A 16,128-nucleotide genomic window follows, 5' to 3' on the forward strand; every position below is an offset into this window, starting at 1 on the left:
TGGGTTTATCTGTGAATTTAGAAGTAGGAGTGACAGTCAGCGCCATAGCTGTGATAGCTCAGTGGTTAGAGCATCGAACGCGTAATTCGAAGGTCGTAGGTTCGATTCCTGCTCACAGTTGGTAATTTTTTCATCCACTTTTCTTTCTTCTTATTTACATTCCATTGGTTTTATTAACTTCCCCAGTACATTCCTTGGCATTACTGTCTGTTATATCTCATTAATATTGTGTTAAAACACGGAAAAACGAGCCCTTAGGTATACACTTCTTTCCCTTATTTCATTGAACGAGGGTCTCGTACTGGCAGACTTGGTGTGTTTAGGTTGTATAAGAGGGACAATTAATCAGCTGCACGCTCATAATAAGTTCACGTGCTACGTGGCGCCAAACATGCGCATAAGAGTGTTTCACACTCGTTGTTTGGCTTATAGATGGCGCTGACTGTCACTCCTACTTCTAAATTCACAGATAAACCCAAAAAAAAAAGTGGATGGAGGGAGGGCCGCTGTGATAGCTCAGTGGTTAGAGCATCGAACGCGTAATTCGAAGGTCGTAGGTTCGATTCCTGCTCACAGTTGGTAATTTTTTCATCCACTTTTCTTTCTTCTTATTTACATTCCATTGGTTTTATTAACTTCCCCTGTACATTCCTTGGCATTACTGTCTGTTATATCTCATTAATATTGTGTTAAAACACGGAAAAACGAGCCCTTAGGTATACACTTCTTTCCCTTATTTCATTGAACGAGGGTCTCGTACTGGCAGACTTGGTGTGTTTAGGTTGTATAAGAGGGACAATTAATCAGCTGCACGCTCATAATAAGTTCACGTGCTACGTGGCGCCAAACATGCGCATAAGAGTGTTTCACACTCGTTGTTTGGCTTATAGATGGCGCTGACTGTCACTCCTACTTCTAAATTCACAGATAAACCCAAAAAAAAAAGTGGATGGAGGGAGGGCCGCTGTGATAGCTCAGTGGTTAGAGCATCGAACGCGTAATTCGAAGGTCGTAGGTTCGATTCCTGCTCACAGTTGGTAATTTTTTCATCCATTTTTCTTTCTTCTTATTTACATTCCATTGGTTTTATTAACTTCCCCTGTACATTCCTTGGCATTACTGTCTGTTATATCTCATTAATATTGTGTTAAAACACGGAAAAACGAGCCCTTAGGTATACACTTCTTTCCCTTATTTCATTGAACGAGGGTCTCGTACTGGCAGACTTGGTGTGTTTAGGTTGTATAAGAGGGACAATTAATCAGCTGCACGCTCATAATAAGTTCACGTGCTACGTGGCGCCAAACATGCGCATAAGAGTGTTTCACACTCGTTGTTTGGCTTATAGATGGCGCTGACTGTCACTCCTACTTCTAAATTCACAGATAAACCCAAAAAAAAAGTGGATGGAGGGAGGGCCGCTGTGATAGCTCAGTGGTTAGAGCATCGAACGCGTAATTCGAAGGTCGTAGGTTCGATTCCTGCTCACAGTTGGTAATTTTTTCATCCACTTTTCTTTCTTCTTATTTACATTCCATTGGTTTTATTAACTTCCCCTGTACATTCCTTGGCATTACTGTCTGTTATATCTCATTAATATTGTGTTAAAACACGGAAAAACGAGCCCTTAGGTATACACTTCTTTCCCTTATTTCATTGAACGAGGGTCTCGTACTGGCAGACTTGGTGTGTTTAGGTTGTATAAGAGGGACAATTAATCAGCTGCACGCTCATAATAAGTTCACGTGCTACGTGGCGCCAAACATGCGCATAAGAGTGTTTCACACTCGTTGTTTGGCTTATAGATGGCGCTGACTGTCACTCCTACTTCTAAATTCACAGATAAACCCAAAAAAAAAGTGGATGGAGGGAGGGCCGCTGTGATAGCTCAGTGGTTAGAGCATCGAACGCGTAATTCGAAGGTCGTAGGTTCGATTCCTGCTCACAGTTGGTAATTTTTTCATCCACTTTTCTTTCTTCTTATTTACATTCCATTGGTTTTATTAACTTCCCCTGTACATTCCTTGGCATTACTGTCTGTTATATCTCATTAATATTGTGTTAAAACACAGAAAAACGAGCCCTTAGGTATACACTTCTTTCCCTTATTTCATTGAACGAGGGTCTCGTACTGGCAGACTTGGTGTGTTTAGGTTGTATAAGAGGGACAATTAATCAGCTGCACGCTCATAATAAGTTCACGTGCTACGTGGCGCCAAACATGCGCATAAGAGTGTTTGTTTGGCTTATAGATGGCGCTGACTGTCACTCCTACTTCTAAATTCACAGATAAACCCAAAAAAAAAGTGGATGGAGGGAGGGCCGCTGTGATAGCTCAGTGGTTAGAGCATCGAACGCGTAATTCGAAGGTCGTAGGTTCGATTCCTGCTCACAGTTGGTAATTTTTTCATCCACGTTTCTTTCTTCTTATTTACATTCCATTGGTTTTATTAACTTCCCCTGTACATTCCTTGGCATTACTGTCTGTTATATCTCATTAATATTGTGTTAAAACACGGAAAAACGAGCCCTTAGGTATACACTTCTTTCCCTTATTTCATTGAACGAGGGTCTCGTACTGGCAGACTTGGTGTGTTTAGGTTGTATAAGAGGGACAATTAATCAGCTGCACGCTCATAATAAGTTCACGTGCTACGTGGCGCCAAACATGCGCATAAGAGTGTTTCACACTCGTTGTTTGGCTTATAGATGGCGCTGACTGTCACTCCTACTTCTAAATTCACAGATAAACCCAAAAAAAAGTGGATGGAGGGAGGGCCGCTGTGATAGCTCAGTGGTTAGAGCATCGAACGCGTAATTCGAAGGTCGTAGGTTCGATTCCTGCTCACAGTTGGTAATTTTTTCATCCACTTTTCTTTCTTCTTATTTACATTCCATTGGTTTTAATAACTTCCCCTGTACATTCCTTGGCATTACTGTCTGTTATATCTCATTATTATTGTGTTAAAACACGGAAAAACGAGCCCTTAGGTATACACCTCTTTCCCTTATTTCATTGAACGAGGGTCTCGTACTGGCAGACTTGGTGTGTTTAGGTTGTATAAGAGGGACAATTAATCAGCTGCACGCTCATAATAAGTTCACGTGCTACGTGGCGCCAAACATGCGCATAAGAGTGTTTCACACTCGTTGTTTGGCTTATAGATGGCGCTGACTGTCACTCCTACTTCTAAATTCACAGATAAACCCCAAAAAAAAAAAGTGGATGGAGGGAGGGCCGCTGTGATAGCTCAGTGGTTAGAGCATCGAACGCGTAATTCGAAGGTCGTAGGTTCGATTCCTGCTCACAGTTGGTAATTTTTTCATCCACTTTTCTTTCTTCTTATTTACATTCCATTGGTTTTATTAACTTCCCCTGTACATTCCTTGGCATTACTGTCTGTTATATCTCATTAATATTGTGTTAAAACACGGAAAAACGAGCCCTTAGGTATACACTTCTTTCCCTTATTTCATTGAACGAGGGTCTCGTACTGGCAGACTTGGTGTGTTTAGGTTGTATAAGAGGGACAATTAATCAGCTGCACGCTCATAATAAGTTCACGTGCTACGTGGCGCCAAACATGCGCATAAGAGTGTTTCACACTCGTTGTTTGGCTTATAGATGGCGCTGACTGTCACTCCTACTTCTAAATTCACAGATAAACCCAAAAAAAAAAGTGGATGGAGGGAGGGCCGCTGTGATAGCTCAGTGGTTAGAGCATCGAACGCGTAATTCGAAGGTCGTAGGTTCGATTCCTGCTCACAGTTGGTAATTTTTTCATCCACTTTTCTTTCTTCTTATTTACATTCCATTGGTTTTATTAACTTCCCCTGTACATTCCTTGGCATTACTGTCTGTTATATCTCATTAATATTGTGTTAAAACACGGAAAAACGAGCCCTTAGGTATACACTTCTTTCCCTTATTTCATTGAACGAGGGTCTCGTACTGGCAGACTTGGTGTGTTTAGGTTGTATAAGAGGGACAATTAATCAGCTGCACGCTCATAATAAGTTCACGTGCTACGTGGCGCCAAACATGCGCATAAGAGTGTTTCACACTCGTTGTTTGGCTTATAGATGGCGCTGACTGTCACTCCTACTTCTAAATTCACAGATAAACCCCAAAAAAAAAGTGGATGGAGGGAGGGCCGCTGTGATAGCTCAGTGGTTAGAGCATCGAACGCGTAATTCGAAGGTCGTAGGTTCGATTCCTGCTCACAGTTGGTAATTTTTTCATCCACGTTTCTTTCTTCTTATTTACATTCCATTGGTTTTATTAACTTCCCCTGTACATTCCTTGGCATTACTGTCTGTTATATCTCATTAATATTGTGTTAAAACACGGAAAAACGAGCCCTTAGGTATACACTTCTTTCCCTTATTTCATTGAACGAGGGTCTCGTACTGGCAGACTTGGTGTGTTTAGGTTGTATAAGAGGGACAATTAATCAGCTGCACGCTCATAATAAGTTCACGTGCTACGTGGCGCCAAACATGCGCATAAGAGTGTTTCACACTCGTTGTTTGGCTTATAGATGGCGCTGACTGTCACTCCTACTTCTAAATTCACAGATAAACCCAAAAAAAAAGTGGATGGAGGGAGGGCCGCTGTGATAGCTCAGTGGTTAGAGCATCGAACGCGTAATTCGAAGGTCGTAGGTTCGATTCCTGCTCACAGTTGGTAATTTTTTCATCCACTTTTCTTTCTTCTTATTTACATTCCATTGGTTTTATTAACTTCCCCTGTACATTCCTTGGCATTACTGTCTGTTATATCTCATTAATATTGTGTTAAAACACGGAAAAACGAGCCCTTAGGTATACACTTCTTTCCCTTATTTCATTGAACGAGGGTCTCGTACTGGCAGACTTGGTGTGTTTAGGTTGTATAAGAGGGACAATTAATCAGCTGCACGCTCATAATAAGTTCACGTGCTACGTGGCGCCAAACATGCGCATAAGAGTGTTTCACACTCGTTGTTTGGCTTATAGATGGCGCTGACTGTCACTCCTACTTCTAAATTCACAGATAAACCCAAAAAAAAAGTGGATGGAGGGAGGGCCGCTGTGATAGCTCAGTGGTTAGAGCATCGAACGCGTAATTCGAAGGTCGTAGGTTCGATTCCTGCTCACAGTTGGTAATTTTTTCATCCACTTTTCTTTCTTCTTATTTACATTCCATTGGTTTTATTAACTTCCCCTGTACATTCCTTGGCATTACTGTCTGTTATATCTCAATAATATTGTGTTAAAACACGGAAAAACGAGCCCTTAGGTATACACTTCTTTCCCTTATTTCATTGAACGAGGGTCTCGTACTGGCAGACTTGGTGTGTTTAGGTTGTATAAGAGGGACAATTAATCAGCTGCACGCTCATAATAAGTTCACGTGCTACGTGGCGCCAAACATGCGCATAAGAGTGTTTCACACTCGTTGTTTGGCTTATAGATGGCGCTGACTGTCACTCCTACTTCTAAATTCACAGATAAACCCAAAAAAAAGTGGATGGAGGGAGGGCCGCTGTGATAGCTCAGTGGTTAGAGCATCGAACGCGTAATTCGAAGGTCGTAGGTTCGATTCCTGCTCACAGTTGGTAATTTTTTCATCCACTTTTCTTTCTTCTTATTTACATTCCATTGGTTTTATTAACTTCCCCTGTACATTCCTTGGCATTACTGTCTGTTATATCTCATTAATATTGTGTTAAAACACGGAAAAACGAGCCCTTAGGTATACACTTCTTTCCCTTATTTCATTGAACGAGGGTCTCGTACTGGCAGACTTGGTGTGTTTAGGTTGTATAAGAGGGACAATTAATCAGCTGCACGCTCATAATAAGTTCACGTGCTACGTGGCGCCAAACATGCGCATAAGAGTGTTTCACACTCGTTGTTTGGCTTATAGATGGCGCTGACTGTCACTCCTACTTCTAAATTCACAGATAAACCCAAAAAAAAAAGTGGATGGAGGGAGGGCCGCTGTGATAGCTCAGTGGTTAGAGCATCGAACGCGTAATTCGAAGGTCGTAGGTTCGATTCCTGCTCACAGTTGGTAATTTTTTCATCCACTTTTCTTTCTTCTTATTTACATTCCATTGGTTTTATTAACTTCCCCTGTACATTCCTTGGCATTACTGTCTGTTATATCTCATTAATATTGTGTTAAAACACGGAAAAACGAGCCCTTAGGTATACACTTCTTTCCCTTATTTCATTGAACGAGGGTCTCGTACTGGCAGACTTGGTGTGTTTAGGTTGTATAAGAGGGACAATTAATCAGCTGCACGCTCATAATAAGTTCACGTGCTACGTGGCGCCAAACATGCGCATAAGAGTGTTTCACACTCGTTGTTTGGCTTATAGATGGCGCTGACTGTCACTCCTACTTCTAAATTCACAGATAAACCCCAAAAAAAAAAGTGGATGGAGGGAGGGCCGCTGTGATAGCTCAGTGGTTAGAGCATCGAACGCGTAATTCGAAGGTCGTAGGTTCGATTCCTGCTCACAGTTGGTAATTTTTTCATCCACTTTTCTTTCTTCTTATTTACATTCCATTGGTTTTATTAACTTCCCCTGTACATTCCTTGGCATTACTGTCTGTTATATCTCATTAATATTGTGTTAAAACACGGAAAAACGAGCCCTTAGGTATACACTTCTTTCCCTTATTTCATTGAACGAGGGTCTCGTACTAACAGACTTGGTGTGTTTAGGTTGTATAAGAGGGACAATTAATCAGCTGCACGCTCATAATAAGTTCACGTGCTACGTGGCGCCAAACATGCGCATAAGAGTGTTTCACACTCGTTGTTTGGCTTATAGATGGCGCTGACTGTCACTCCTACTTCTAAATTCACAGATAAACCCAAAAAAAAAAGTGGATGGAGGGAGGGCCGCTGTGATAGCTCAGTGGTTAGAGCATCGAACGCGTAATTCGAAGGTCGTAGGTTCGATTCCTGCTCACAGTTGGTAATTTTTTCATCCACTTTTCTTTCTTCTTATTTACATTCCATTGGTTTTATTAACTTCCCCTGTACATTCCTTGGCATTACTGTCTGTTATATCTCATTAATATTGTGTTAAAACACGGAAAAACGAGCCCTTAGGTATACACTTCTTTCCCTTATTTCATTGAACGAGGGTCTCGTACTGGCAGACTTGGTGTGTTTAGGTTGTATAAGAGGGACAATTAATCAGCTGCACGCTCATAATAAGTTCACGTGCTACGTGGCGCCAAACATGCGCATAAGAGTGTTTCACACTCGTTCTTTGGCTTATAGATGGCGCTGACTGTCACTCCTACTTCTAAATTCACAGATAAACCCAAAAAAAAAGTGGATGGAGGGAGGGCCGCTGTGATAGCTCAGTGGTTAGAGCATCGAACGCGTAATTCGAAGGTCGTAGGTTCGATTCCTGCTCACAGTTGGTAATTTTTTCATCCACTTTTCTTTCTTCTTATTTACATTCCATTGGTTTTATTAACTTCCCCTGTACATTCCTTGGCATTACTGTCTGTTATATCTCATTAATATTGTGTTAAAACACGGAAAAACGAGCCCTTAGGTATACACTTCTTTCCCTTATTTCATTGAACGAGGGTCTCGTACTGGCAGACTTGGTGTGTTTAGGTTGTATAAGAGGGACAATTAATCAGCTGCACGCTCATAATAAGTTCACGTGCTACGTGGCGCCAAACATGCGCATAAGAGTGTTTCACACTCGTTGTTTGGCTTATAGATGGCGCTGACTGTCACTCCTACTTCTAAATTCACAGATAAACCCCAAAAAAAGTGGATGGAGGGAGGGCCGCTGTGATAGCTCAGTGGTTAGAGCATCGAACGCGTAATTCGAAGGTCGTAGGTTCGATTCCTGCTCACAGTTGGTAATTTTTTCATCCACTTTTCTTTCTTCTTATTTACATTCCATTGGTTTTATTAACTTCCCCTGTACATTCCTTGGCATTACTGTCTGTTATATCTCATTAATATTGTGTTAAAACACGGAAAAACGAGCCCTTAGGTATACACTTCTTTCCCTTATTTCATTGAACGAGGGTCTCGTACTGGCAGACTTGGTGTGTTTAGGTTGTATAAGAGGGACAATTAATCAGCTGCACGCTCATAATAAGTTCACGTGCTACGTGGCGCCAAACATGCGCATAAGAGTGTTTCACACTCGTTGTTTGGCTTATAGATGGCGCTGACTGTCACTCCTACTTCTAAATTCACAGATAAACCCCAAAAAAAAAAGTGGATGGAGGGAGGGCCGCTGTGATAGCTCAGTGGTTAGAGCATCGAACGCGTAATTCGAAGGTCGTAGGTTCGATTCCTGCTCACAGTTGGTAATTTTTTCATCCACTTTTCTTTCTTCTTATTTACATTCCATTGGTTTTATTAACTTCCCCTGTACATTCCTTGGCATTACTGTCTGTTATATCTCATTAATATTGTGTTAAAACACGGAAAAACGAGCCCTTAGGTATACACTTCTTTCCCTTATTTCATTGAACGAGGGTCTCGTACTAACAGACTTGGTGTGTTTAGGTTGTATAAGAGGGACAATTAATCAGCTGCACGCTCATAATAAGTTCACGTGCTACGTGGCGCCAAACATGCGCATAAGAGTGTTTCACACTCGTTGTTTGGCTTATAGATGGCGCTGACTGTCACTCCTACTTCTAAATTCACAGATAAACCCAAAAAAAAAGTGGATGGAGGGAGGGCCGCTGTGATAGCTCAGTGGTTAGAGCATCGAACGCGTAATTCGAAGGTCGTAGGTTCGATTCCTGCTCACAGTTGGTAATTTTTTCATCCACTTTTCTTTCTTCTTATTTACATTCCATTGGTTTTATTAACTTCCCCTGTACATTCCTTGGCATTACTGTCTGTTATATCTCATTAATATTGTGTTAAAACACGGAAAAACGAGCCCTTAGGTATACACTTCTTTCCCTTATTTCATTGAACGAGGGTCTCGTACTGGCAGACTTGGTGTGTTTAGGTTGTATAAGAGGGACAATTAATCAGCTGCACGCTCATAATAAGTTCACGTGCTACGTGGCGCCAAACATGCGCATAAGAGTGTTTCACACTCGTTCTTTGGCTTATAGATGGCGCTGACTGTCACTCCTACTTCTAAATTCACAGATAAACCCAAAAAAAAAAAGTGGATGGAGGGAGGGCCGCTGTGATAGCTCAGTGGTTAGAGCATCGAACGCGTAATTCGAAGGTCGTAGGTTCGATTCCTGCTCACAGTTGGTAATTTTTTCATCCACTTTTCTTTCTTCTTATTTACATTCCATTGGTTTTATTAACTTCCCCTGTACATTCCTTGGCATTACTGTCTGTTATATCTCATTAATATTGTGTTAAAACACGGAAAAACGAGCCCTTAGGTATACACTTCTTTCCCTTATTTCATTGAACGAGGGTCTCGTACTGGCAGACTTGGTGTGTTTAGGTTGTATAAGAGGGACAATTAATCAGCTGCACGCTCATAATAAGTTCACGTGCTACGTGGCGCCAAACATGCGCATAAGAGTGTTTCACACTCGTTGTTTGGCTTATAGATGGCGCTGACTGTCACTCCTACTTCTAAATTCACAGATAAACCCCCAAAAAAAAAAGTGGATGGAGGGAGGGCCGCTGTGATAGCTCAGTGGTTAGAGCATCGAACGCGTAATTCGAAGGTCGTAGGTTCGATTCCTGCTCACAGTTGGTAATTTTTTCATCCACTTTTCTTTCTTCTTATTTACATTCCATTGGTTTTATTAACTTCCCCTGTACATTCCTTGGCATTACTGTCTGTTATATCTCATTAATATTGTGTTAAAACACGGAAAAACGAGCCCTTAGGTATACACTTCTTTCCCTTATTTCATTGAACGAGGGTCTCGTACTGGCAGACTTGGTGTGTTTAGGTTGTATAAGAGGGACAATTAATCAGCTGCACGCTCATAATAAGTTCACGTGCTACGTGGCGCCAAACATGCGCATAAGAGTGTTTCACACTCGTTGTTTGGCTTATAGATGGCGCTGACTGTCACTCCTACTTCTAAATTCACAGATAAACCCAAAAAAAAAAGTGGATGGAGGGAGGGCCGCTGTGATAGCTCAGTGGTTAGAGCATCGAACGCGTAATTCGAAGGTCGTAGGTTCGATTCCTGCTCACAGTTGGTAATTTTTTCATCCATTTTTCTTTCTTCTTATTTACATTCCATTGGTTTTATTAACTTCCCCTGTACATTCCTTGGCATTACTGTCTGTTATATCTCATTAATATTGTGTTAAAACACGGAAAAACGAGCCCTTAGGTATACACTTCTTTCCCTTATTTCATTGAACGAGGGTCTCGTACTGGCAGACTTGGTGTGTTTAGGTTGTATAAGAGGGACAATTAATCAGCTGCACGCTCATAATAAGTTCACGTGCTACGTGGCGCCAAACATGCGCATAAGAGTGTTTCACACTCGTTGTTTGGCTTATAGATGGCGCTGACTGTCACTCCTACTTCTAAATTCACAGATAAACCCAAAAAAAAAGTGGATGGAGGGAGGGCCGCTGTGATAGCTCAGTGGTTAGAGCATCGAACGCGTAATTCGAAGGTCGTAGGTTCGATTCCTGCTCACAGTTGGTAATTTTTTCATCCACTTTTCTTTCTTCTTATTTACATTCCATTGGTTTTATTAACTTCCCCTGTACATTCCTTGGCATTACTGTCTGTTATATCTCATTAATATTGTGTTAAAACACGGAAAAACGAGCCCTTAGGTATACACTTCTTTCCCTTATTTCATTGAACGAGGGTCTCGTACTGGCAGACTTGGTGTGTTTAGGTTGTATAAGAGGGACAATTAATCAGCTGCACGCTCATAATAAGTTCACGTGCTACGTGGCGCCAAACATGCGCATAAGAGTGTTTCACACTCGTTGTTTGGCTTATAGATGGCGCTGACTGTCACTCCTACTTCTAAATTCACAGATAAACCCAAAAAAAAAGTGGATGGAGGGAGGGCCGCTGTGATAGCTCAGTGGTTAGAGCATCGAACGCGTAATTCGAAGGTCGTAGGTTCGATTCCTGCTCACAGTTGGTAATTTTTTCATCCACTTTTCTTTCTTCTTATTTACATTCCATTGGTTTTATTAACTTCCCCTGTACATTCCTTGGCATTACTGTCTGTTATATCTCATTAATATTGTGTTAAAACACAGAAAAACGAGCCCTTAGGTATACACTTCTTTCCCTTATTTCATTGAACGAGGGTCTCGTACTGGCAGACTTGGTGTGTTTAGGTTGTATAAGAGGGACAATTAATCAGCTGCACGCTCATAATAAGTTCACGTGCTACGTGGCGCCAAACATGCGCATAAGAGTGTTTGTTTGGCTTATAGATGGCGCTGACTGTCACTCCTACTTCTAAATTCACAGATAAACCCAAAAAAAAGTGGATGGAGGGAGGGCCGCTGTGATAGCTCAGTGGTTAGAGCATCGAACGCGTAATTCGAAGGTCGTAGGTTCGATTCCTGCTCACAGTTGGTAATTTTTTCATCCACGTTTCTTTCTTCTTATTTACATTCCATTGGTTTTATTAACTTCCCCTGTACATTCCTTGGCATTACTGTCTGTTATATCTCATTAATATTGTGTTAAAACACGGAAAAACGAGCCCTTAGGTATACACTTCTTTCCCTTATTTCATTGAACGAGGGTCTCGTACTGGCAGACTTGGTGTGTTTAGGTTGTATAAGAGGGACAATTAATCAGCTGCACGCTCATAATAAGTTCACGTGCTACGTGGCGCCAAACATGCGCATAAGAGTGTTTCACACTCGTTGTTTGGCTTATAGATGGCGCTGACTGTCACTCCTACTTCTAAATTCACAGATAAACCCAAAAAAAAGTGGATGGAGGGAGGGCCGCTGTGATAGCTCAGTGGTTAGAGCATCGAACGCGTAATTCGAAGGTCGTAGGTTCGATTCCTGCTCACAGTTGGTAATTTTTTCATCCACTTTTCTTTCTTCTTATTTACATTCCATTGGTTTTAATAACTTCCCCTGTACATTCCTTGGCATTACTGTCTGTTATATCTCATTATTATTGTGTTAAAACACGGAAAAACGAGCCCTTAGGTATACACCTCTTTCCCTTATTTCATTGAACGAGGGTCTCGTACTGGCAGACTTGGTGTGTTTAGGTTGTATAAGAGGGACAATTAATCAGCTGCACGCTCATAATAAGTTCACGTGCTACGTGGCGCCAAACATGCGCATAAGAGTGTTTCACACTCGTTGTTTGGCTTATAGATGGCGCTGACTGTCACTCCTACTTCTAAATTCACAGATAAACCCCAAAAAAAAAAAGTGGATGGAGGGAGGGCCGCTGTGATAGCTCAGTGGTTAGAGCATCGAACGCGTAATTCGAAGGTCGTAGGTTCGATTCCTGCTCACAGTTGGTAATTTTTTCATCCACTTTTCTTTCTTCTTATTTACATTCCATTGGTTTTATTAACTTCCCCTGTACATTCCTTGGCATTACTGTCTGTTATATCTCATTAATATTGTGTTAAAACACGGAAAAACGAGCCCTTAGGTATACACTTCTTTCCCTTATTTCATTGAACGAGGGTCTCGTACTGGCAGACTTGGTGTGTTTAGGTTGTATAAGAGGGACAATTAATCAGCTGCACGCTCATAATAAGTTCACGTGCTACGTGGCGCCAAACATGCGCATAAGAGTGTTTCACACTCGTTGTTTGGCTTATAGATGGCGCTGACTGTCACTCCTACTTCTAAATTCACAGATAAACCCAAAAAAAAAAGTGGATGGAGGGAGGGCCGCTGTGATAGCTCAGTGGTTAGAGCATCGAACGCGTAATTCGAAGGTCGTAGGTTCGATTCCTGCTCACAGTTGGTAATTTTTTCATCCACTTTTCTTTCTTCTTATTTACATTCCATTGGTTTTATTAACTTCCCCTGTACATTCCTTGGCATTACTGTCTGTTATATCTCATTAATATTGTGTTAAAACACGGAAAAACGAGCCCTTAGGTATACACTTCTTTCCCTTATTTCATTGAACGAGGGTCTCGTACTGGCAGACTTGGTGTGTTTAGGTTGTATAAGAGGGACAATTAATCAGCTGCACGCTCATAATAAGTTCACGTGCTACGTGGCGCCAAACATGCGCATAAGAGTGTTTCACACTCGTTGTTTGGCTTATAGATGGCGCTGACTGTCACTCCTACTTCTAAATTCACAGATAAACCCCAAAAAAAAAGTGGATGGAGGGAGGGCCGCTGTGATAGCTCAGTGGTTAGAGCATCGAACGCGTAATTCGAAGGTCGTAGGTTCGATTCCTGCTCACAGTTGGTAATTTTTTCATCCACGTTTCTTTCTTCTTATTTACATTCCATTGGTTTTATTAACTTCCCCTGTACATTCCTTGGCATTACTGTCTGTTATATCTCATTAATATTGTGTTAAAACACGGAAAAACGAGCCCTTAGGTATACACTTCTTTCCCTTATTTCATTGAACGAGGGTCTCGTACTGGCAGACTTGGTGTGTTTAGGTTGTATAAGAGGGACAATTAATCAGCTGCACGCTCATAATAAGTTCACGTGCTACGTGGCGCCAAACATGCGCATAAGAGTGTTTCACACTCGTTGTTTGGCTTATAGATGGCGCTGACTGTCACTCCTACTTCTAAATTCACAGATAAACCCAAAAAAAAAAGTGGATGGAGGGAGGGCCGCTGTGATAGCTCAGTGGTTAGAGCATCGAACGCGTAATTCGAAGGTCGTAGGTTCGATTCCTGCTCACAGTTGGTAATTTTTTCATCCACTTTTCTTTCTTCTTATTTACATTCCATTGGTTTTATTAACTTCCCCTGTACATTCCTTGGCATTACTGTCTGTTATATCTCATTAATATTGTGTTAAAACACGGAAAAACGAGCCCTTAGGTATACACTTCTTTCCCTTATTTCATTGAACGAGGGTCTCGTACTGGCAGACTTGGTGTGTTTAGGTTGTATAAGAGGGACAATTAATCAGCTGCACGCTCATAATAAGTTCACGTGCTACGTGGCGCCAAACATGCGCATAAGAGTGTTTCACACTCGTTGTTTGGCTTATAGATGGCGCTGACTGTCACTCCTACTTCTAAATTCACAGATAAACCCAAAAAAAAAGTGGATGGAGGGAGGGCCGCTGTGATAGCTCAGTGGTTAGAGCATCGAACGCGTAATTCGAAGGTCGTAGGTTCGATTCCTGCTCACAGTTGGTAATTTTTTCATCCACTTTTCTTTCTTCTTATTTACATTCCATTGGTTTTATTAACTTCCCCTGTACATTCCTTGGCATTACTGTCTGTTATATCTCAATAATATTGTGTTAAAACACGGAAAAACGAGCCCTTAGGTATACACTTCTTTCCCTTATTTCATTGAACGAGGGTCTCGTACTGGCAGACTTGGTGTGTTTAGGTTGTATAAGAGGGACAATTAATCAGCTGCACGCTCATAATAAGTTCACGTGCTACGTGGCGCCAAACATGCGCATAAGAGTGTTTCACACTCGTTGTTTGGCTTATAGATGGCGCTGACTGTCACTCCTACTTCTAAATTCACAGATAAACCCAAAAAAAAGTGGATGGAGGGAGGGCCGCTGTGATAGCTCAGTGGTTAGAGCATCGAACGCGTAATTCGAAGGTCGTAGGTTCGATTCCTGCTCACAGTTGGTAATTTTTTCATCCACTTTTCTTTCTTCTTATTTACATTCCATTGGTTTTATTAACTTCCCCTGTACATTCCTTGGCATTACTGTCTGTTATATCTCATTAATATTGTGTTAAAACACGGAAAAACGAGCCCTTAGGTATACACTTCTTTCCCTTATTTCATTGAACGAGGGTCTCGTACTGGCAGACTTGGTGTGTTTAGGTTGTATAAGAGGGACAATTAATCAGCTGCACGCTCATAATAAGTTCACGTGCTACGTGGCGCCAAACATGCGCATAAGAGTGTTTCACACTCGTTGTTTGGCTTATAGATGGCGCTGACTGTCACTCCTACTTCTAAATTCACAGATAAACCCAAAAAAAAAGTGGATGGAGGGAGGGCCGCTGTGATAGCTCAGTGGTTAGAGCATCGAACGCGTAATTCGAAGGTCGTAGGTTCGATTCCTGCTCACAGTTGGTAATTTTTTCATCCACTTTTCTTTCTTCTTATTTACATTCCATTGGTTTTATTAACTTCCCCTGTACATTCCTTGGCATTACTGTCTGTTATATCTCATTAATATTGTGTTAAAACACGGAAAAACGAGCCCTTAGGTATACACTTCTTTCCCTTATTTCATTGAACGAGGGTCTCGTACTGGCAGACTTGGTGTGTTTAGGTTGTATAAGAGGGACAATTAATCAGCTGCACGCTCATAATAAGTTCACGTGCTACGTGGCGCCAAACATGCGCATAAGAGTGTTTCACACTCGTTGTTTGGCTTATAGATGGCGCTGACTGTCACTCCTACTTCTAAATTCACAGATAAACCCCAAAAAAAAAAGTGGATGGAGGGAGGGCCGCTGTGATAGCTCAGTGGTTAGAGCATCGAACGCGTAATTCGAAGGTCGTAGGTTCGATTCCTGCTCACAGTTGGTAATTTTTTCATCCACTTTTCTTTCTTCTTATTTACATTCCATTGGTTTTATTAACTTCCCCTGTACATTCCTTGGCATTACTGTCTGTTATATCTCATTAATATTGTGTTAAAACACGGAAAAACGAGCCCTTAGGTATACACTTCTTTCCCTTATTTCATTGAACGAGGGTCTCGTACTAACAGACTTGGTGTGTTTAGGTTGTATAAGAGGGACAATTAATCAGCTGCACGCTCATAATAAGTTCACGTGCTACGTGGCGCCAAACATGCGCATAAGAGTGTTTCACACTCGTTGTTTGGCTTATAGATGGCGCTGACTGTCACTCCTACTTCTAAATTCACAGATAAACCCAAAAAAAAAAGTGGATGGAGGGAGGGCCGCTGTGATAGCTCAGTGGTTAGAGCATCGAACGCGTAATTCGAAGGTCGTAGGTTCGATTCCTGCTCACAGTTGGTAATTTTTT

The 16,128-nt window shown here is 41.6% G+C and overlaps 36 non-coding genes across 36 annotated transcripts; all 36 read left to right on the plus strand.

Moving 5' to 3' along the window:
• Window positions 1–47: 47 nt before the first annotated feature.
• TRNAT-CGU (transfer RNA threonine (anticodon CGU)) lies at window positions 48–120 on the plus strand. The gene has a single exon. It is a non-coding gene; the product is annotated as a tRNA-Thr (tRNA).
• A 385-nt stretch (window positions 121–505) lies between these two features.
• TRNAT-CGU (transfer RNA threonine (anticodon CGU)) lies at window positions 506–578 on the plus strand. Its single transcript has one exon. It is a non-coding gene; the product is annotated as a tRNA-Thr (tRNA).
• Window positions 579–963: 385 nt separating this feature from the next.
• Window positions 964–1,036, plus strand: TRNAT-CGU (transfer RNA threonine (anticodon CGU)). The gene has a single exon. It is a non-coding gene; the product is annotated as a tRNA-Thr (tRNA).
• A 384-nt stretch (window positions 1,037–1,420) lies between these two features.
• Window positions 1,421–1,493, plus strand: TRNAT-CGU (transfer RNA threonine (anticodon CGU)). Its single transcript has one exon. It is a non-coding gene; the product is annotated as a tRNA-Thr (tRNA).
• Window positions 1,494–1,877: 384 nt separating this feature from the next.
• TRNAT-CGU (transfer RNA threonine (anticodon CGU)) lies at window positions 1,878–1,950 on the plus strand. Its single transcript has one exon. It is a non-coding gene; the product is annotated as a tRNA-Thr (tRNA).
• A 374-nt stretch (window positions 1,951–2,324) lies between these two features.
• Window positions 2,325–2,397, plus strand: TRNAT-CGU (transfer RNA threonine (anticodon CGU)). The gene has a single exon. It is a non-coding gene; the product is annotated as a tRNA-Thr (tRNA).
• A 383-nt stretch (window positions 2,398–2,780) lies between these two features.
• TRNAT-CGU (transfer RNA threonine (anticodon CGU)) lies at window positions 2,781–2,853 on the plus strand. Its single transcript has one exon. It is a non-coding gene; the product is annotated as a tRNA-Thr (tRNA).
• Window positions 2,854–3,240: 387 nt separating this feature from the next.
• Window positions 3,241–3,313, plus strand: TRNAT-CGU (transfer RNA threonine (anticodon CGU)). Its single transcript has one exon. It is a non-coding gene; the product is annotated as a tRNA-Thr (tRNA).
• A 385-nt stretch (window positions 3,314–3,698) lies between these two features.
• Window positions 3,699–3,771, plus strand: TRNAT-CGU (transfer RNA threonine (anticodon CGU)). Its single transcript has one exon. It is a non-coding gene; the product is annotated as a tRNA-Thr (tRNA).
• A 385-nt stretch (window positions 3,772–4,156) lies between these two features.
• On the plus strand, window positions 4,157–4,229 carry TRNAT-CGU (transfer RNA threonine (anticodon CGU)). The gene has a single exon. It is a non-coding gene; the product is annotated as a tRNA-Thr (tRNA).
• A 384-nt stretch (window positions 4,230–4,613) lies between these two features.
• Window positions 4,614–4,686, plus strand: TRNAT-CGU (transfer RNA threonine (anticodon CGU)). Its single transcript has one exon. It is a non-coding gene; the product is annotated as a tRNA-Thr (tRNA).
• A 384-nt stretch (window positions 4,687–5,070) lies between these two features.
• TRNAT-CGU (transfer RNA threonine (anticodon CGU)) lies at window positions 5,071–5,143 on the plus strand. The gene has a single exon. It is a non-coding gene; the product is annotated as a tRNA-Thr (tRNA).
• A 383-nt stretch (window positions 5,144–5,526) lies between these two features.
• TRNAT-CGU (transfer RNA threonine (anticodon CGU)) lies at window positions 5,527–5,599 on the plus strand. The gene has a single exon. It is a non-coding gene; the product is annotated as a tRNA-Thr (tRNA).
• Window positions 5,600–5,984: 385 nt separating this feature from the next.
• Window positions 5,985–6,057, plus strand: TRNAT-CGU (transfer RNA threonine (anticodon CGU)). Its single transcript has one exon. It is a non-coding gene; the product is annotated as a tRNA-Thr (tRNA).
• Window positions 6,058–6,443: 386 nt separating this feature from the next.
• TRNAT-CGU (transfer RNA threonine (anticodon CGU)) lies at window positions 6,444–6,516 on the plus strand. The gene has a single exon. It is a non-coding gene; the product is annotated as a tRNA-Thr (tRNA).
• Window positions 6,517–6,901: 385 nt separating this feature from the next.
• TRNAT-CGU (transfer RNA threonine (anticodon CGU)) lies at window positions 6,902–6,974 on the plus strand. Its single transcript has one exon. It is a non-coding gene; the product is annotated as a tRNA-Thr (tRNA).
• A 384-nt stretch (window positions 6,975–7,358) lies between these two features.
• On the plus strand, window positions 7,359–7,431 carry TRNAT-CGU (transfer RNA threonine (anticodon CGU)). The gene has a single exon. It is a non-coding gene; the product is annotated as a tRNA-Thr (tRNA).
• Window positions 7,432–7,814: 383 nt separating this feature from the next.
• On the plus strand, window positions 7,815–7,887 carry TRNAT-CGU (transfer RNA threonine (anticodon CGU)). The gene has a single exon. It is a non-coding gene; the product is annotated as a tRNA-Thr (tRNA).
• A 386-nt stretch (window positions 7,888–8,273) lies between these two features.
• On the plus strand, window positions 8,274–8,346 carry TRNAT-CGU (transfer RNA threonine (anticodon CGU)). Its single transcript has one exon. It is a non-coding gene; the product is annotated as a tRNA-Thr (tRNA).
• Window positions 8,347–8,730: 384 nt separating this feature from the next.
• Window positions 8,731–8,803, plus strand: TRNAT-CGU (transfer RNA threonine (anticodon CGU)). The gene has a single exon. It is a non-coding gene; the product is annotated as a tRNA-Thr (tRNA).
• Window positions 8,804–9,189: 386 nt separating this feature from the next.
• TRNAT-CGU (transfer RNA threonine (anticodon CGU)) lies at window positions 9,190–9,262 on the plus strand. The gene has a single exon. It is a non-coding gene; the product is annotated as a tRNA-Thr (tRNA).
• A 387-nt stretch (window positions 9,263–9,649) lies between these two features.
• Window positions 9,650–9,722, plus strand: TRNAT-CGU (transfer RNA threonine (anticodon CGU)). Its single transcript has one exon. It is a non-coding gene; the product is annotated as a tRNA-Thr (tRNA).
• Window positions 9,723–10,107: 385 nt separating this feature from the next.
• TRNAT-CGU (transfer RNA threonine (anticodon CGU)) lies at window positions 10,108–10,180 on the plus strand. The gene has a single exon. It is a non-coding gene; the product is annotated as a tRNA-Thr (tRNA).
• A 384-nt stretch (window positions 10,181–10,564) lies between these two features.
• On the plus strand, window positions 10,565–10,637 carry TRNAT-CGU (transfer RNA threonine (anticodon CGU)). The gene has a single exon. It is a non-coding gene; the product is annotated as a tRNA-Thr (tRNA).
• Window positions 10,638–11,021: 384 nt separating this feature from the next.
• Window positions 11,022–11,094, plus strand: TRNAT-CGU (transfer RNA threonine (anticodon CGU)). The gene has a single exon. It is a non-coding gene; the product is annotated as a tRNA-Thr (tRNA).
• Window positions 11,095–11,467: 373 nt separating this feature from the next.
• Window positions 11,468–11,540, plus strand: TRNAT-CGU (transfer RNA threonine (anticodon CGU)). The gene has a single exon. It is a non-coding gene; the product is annotated as a tRNA-Thr (tRNA).
• A 383-nt stretch (window positions 11,541–11,923) lies between these two features.
• Window positions 11,924–11,996, plus strand: TRNAT-CGU (transfer RNA threonine (anticodon CGU)). Its single transcript has one exon. It is a non-coding gene; the product is annotated as a tRNA-Thr (tRNA).
• A 387-nt stretch (window positions 11,997–12,383) lies between these two features.
• TRNAT-CGU (transfer RNA threonine (anticodon CGU)) lies at window positions 12,384–12,456 on the plus strand. The gene has a single exon. It is a non-coding gene; the product is annotated as a tRNA-Thr (tRNA).
• A 385-nt stretch (window positions 12,457–12,841) lies between these two features.
• Window positions 12,842–12,914, plus strand: TRNAT-CGU (transfer RNA threonine (anticodon CGU)). The gene has a single exon. It is a non-coding gene; the product is annotated as a tRNA-Thr (tRNA).
• Window positions 12,915–13,299: 385 nt separating this feature from the next.
• Window positions 13,300–13,372, plus strand: TRNAT-CGU (transfer RNA threonine (anticodon CGU)). Its single transcript has one exon. It is a non-coding gene; the product is annotated as a tRNA-Thr (tRNA).
• A 385-nt stretch (window positions 13,373–13,757) lies between these two features.
• TRNAT-CGU (transfer RNA threonine (anticodon CGU)) lies at window positions 13,758–13,830 on the plus strand. The gene has a single exon. It is a non-coding gene; the product is annotated as a tRNA-Thr (tRNA).
• A 384-nt stretch (window positions 13,831–14,214) lies between these two features.
• Window positions 14,215–14,287, plus strand: TRNAT-CGU (transfer RNA threonine (anticodon CGU)). Its single transcript has one exon. It is a non-coding gene; the product is annotated as a tRNA-Thr (tRNA).
• Window positions 14,288–14,670: 383 nt separating this feature from the next.
• On the plus strand, window positions 14,671–14,743 carry TRNAT-CGU (transfer RNA threonine (anticodon CGU)). The gene has a single exon. It is a non-coding gene; the product is annotated as a tRNA-Thr (tRNA).
• A 384-nt stretch (window positions 14,744–15,127) lies between these two features.
• Window positions 15,128–15,200, plus strand: TRNAT-CGU (transfer RNA threonine (anticodon CGU)). The gene has a single exon. It is a non-coding gene; the product is annotated as a tRNA-Thr (tRNA).
• A 386-nt stretch (window positions 15,201–15,586) lies between these two features.
• TRNAT-CGU (transfer RNA threonine (anticodon CGU)) lies at window positions 15,587–15,659 on the plus strand. Its single transcript has one exon. It is a non-coding gene; the product is annotated as a tRNA-Thr (tRNA).
• A 385-nt stretch (window positions 15,660–16,044) lies between these two features.
• On the plus strand, window positions 16,045–16,117 carry TRNAT-CGU (transfer RNA threonine (anticodon CGU)). Its single transcript has one exon. It is a non-coding gene; the product is annotated as a tRNA-Thr (tRNA).
• Window positions 16,118–16,128: the final 11 nt, after the last annotated feature.

Source organism: Rhipicephalus microplus, unplaced genomic scaffold (genome assembly GCF_043290135.1).
Source record: "Rhipicephalus microplus isolate Deutch F79 unplaced genomic scaffold, USDA_Rmic scaffold_15, whole genome shotgun sequence".
Taxonomy (NCBI): Eukaryota; Metazoa; Arthropoda; class Arachnida; order Ixodida; family Ixodidae; genus Rhipicephalus; species Rhipicephalus microplus.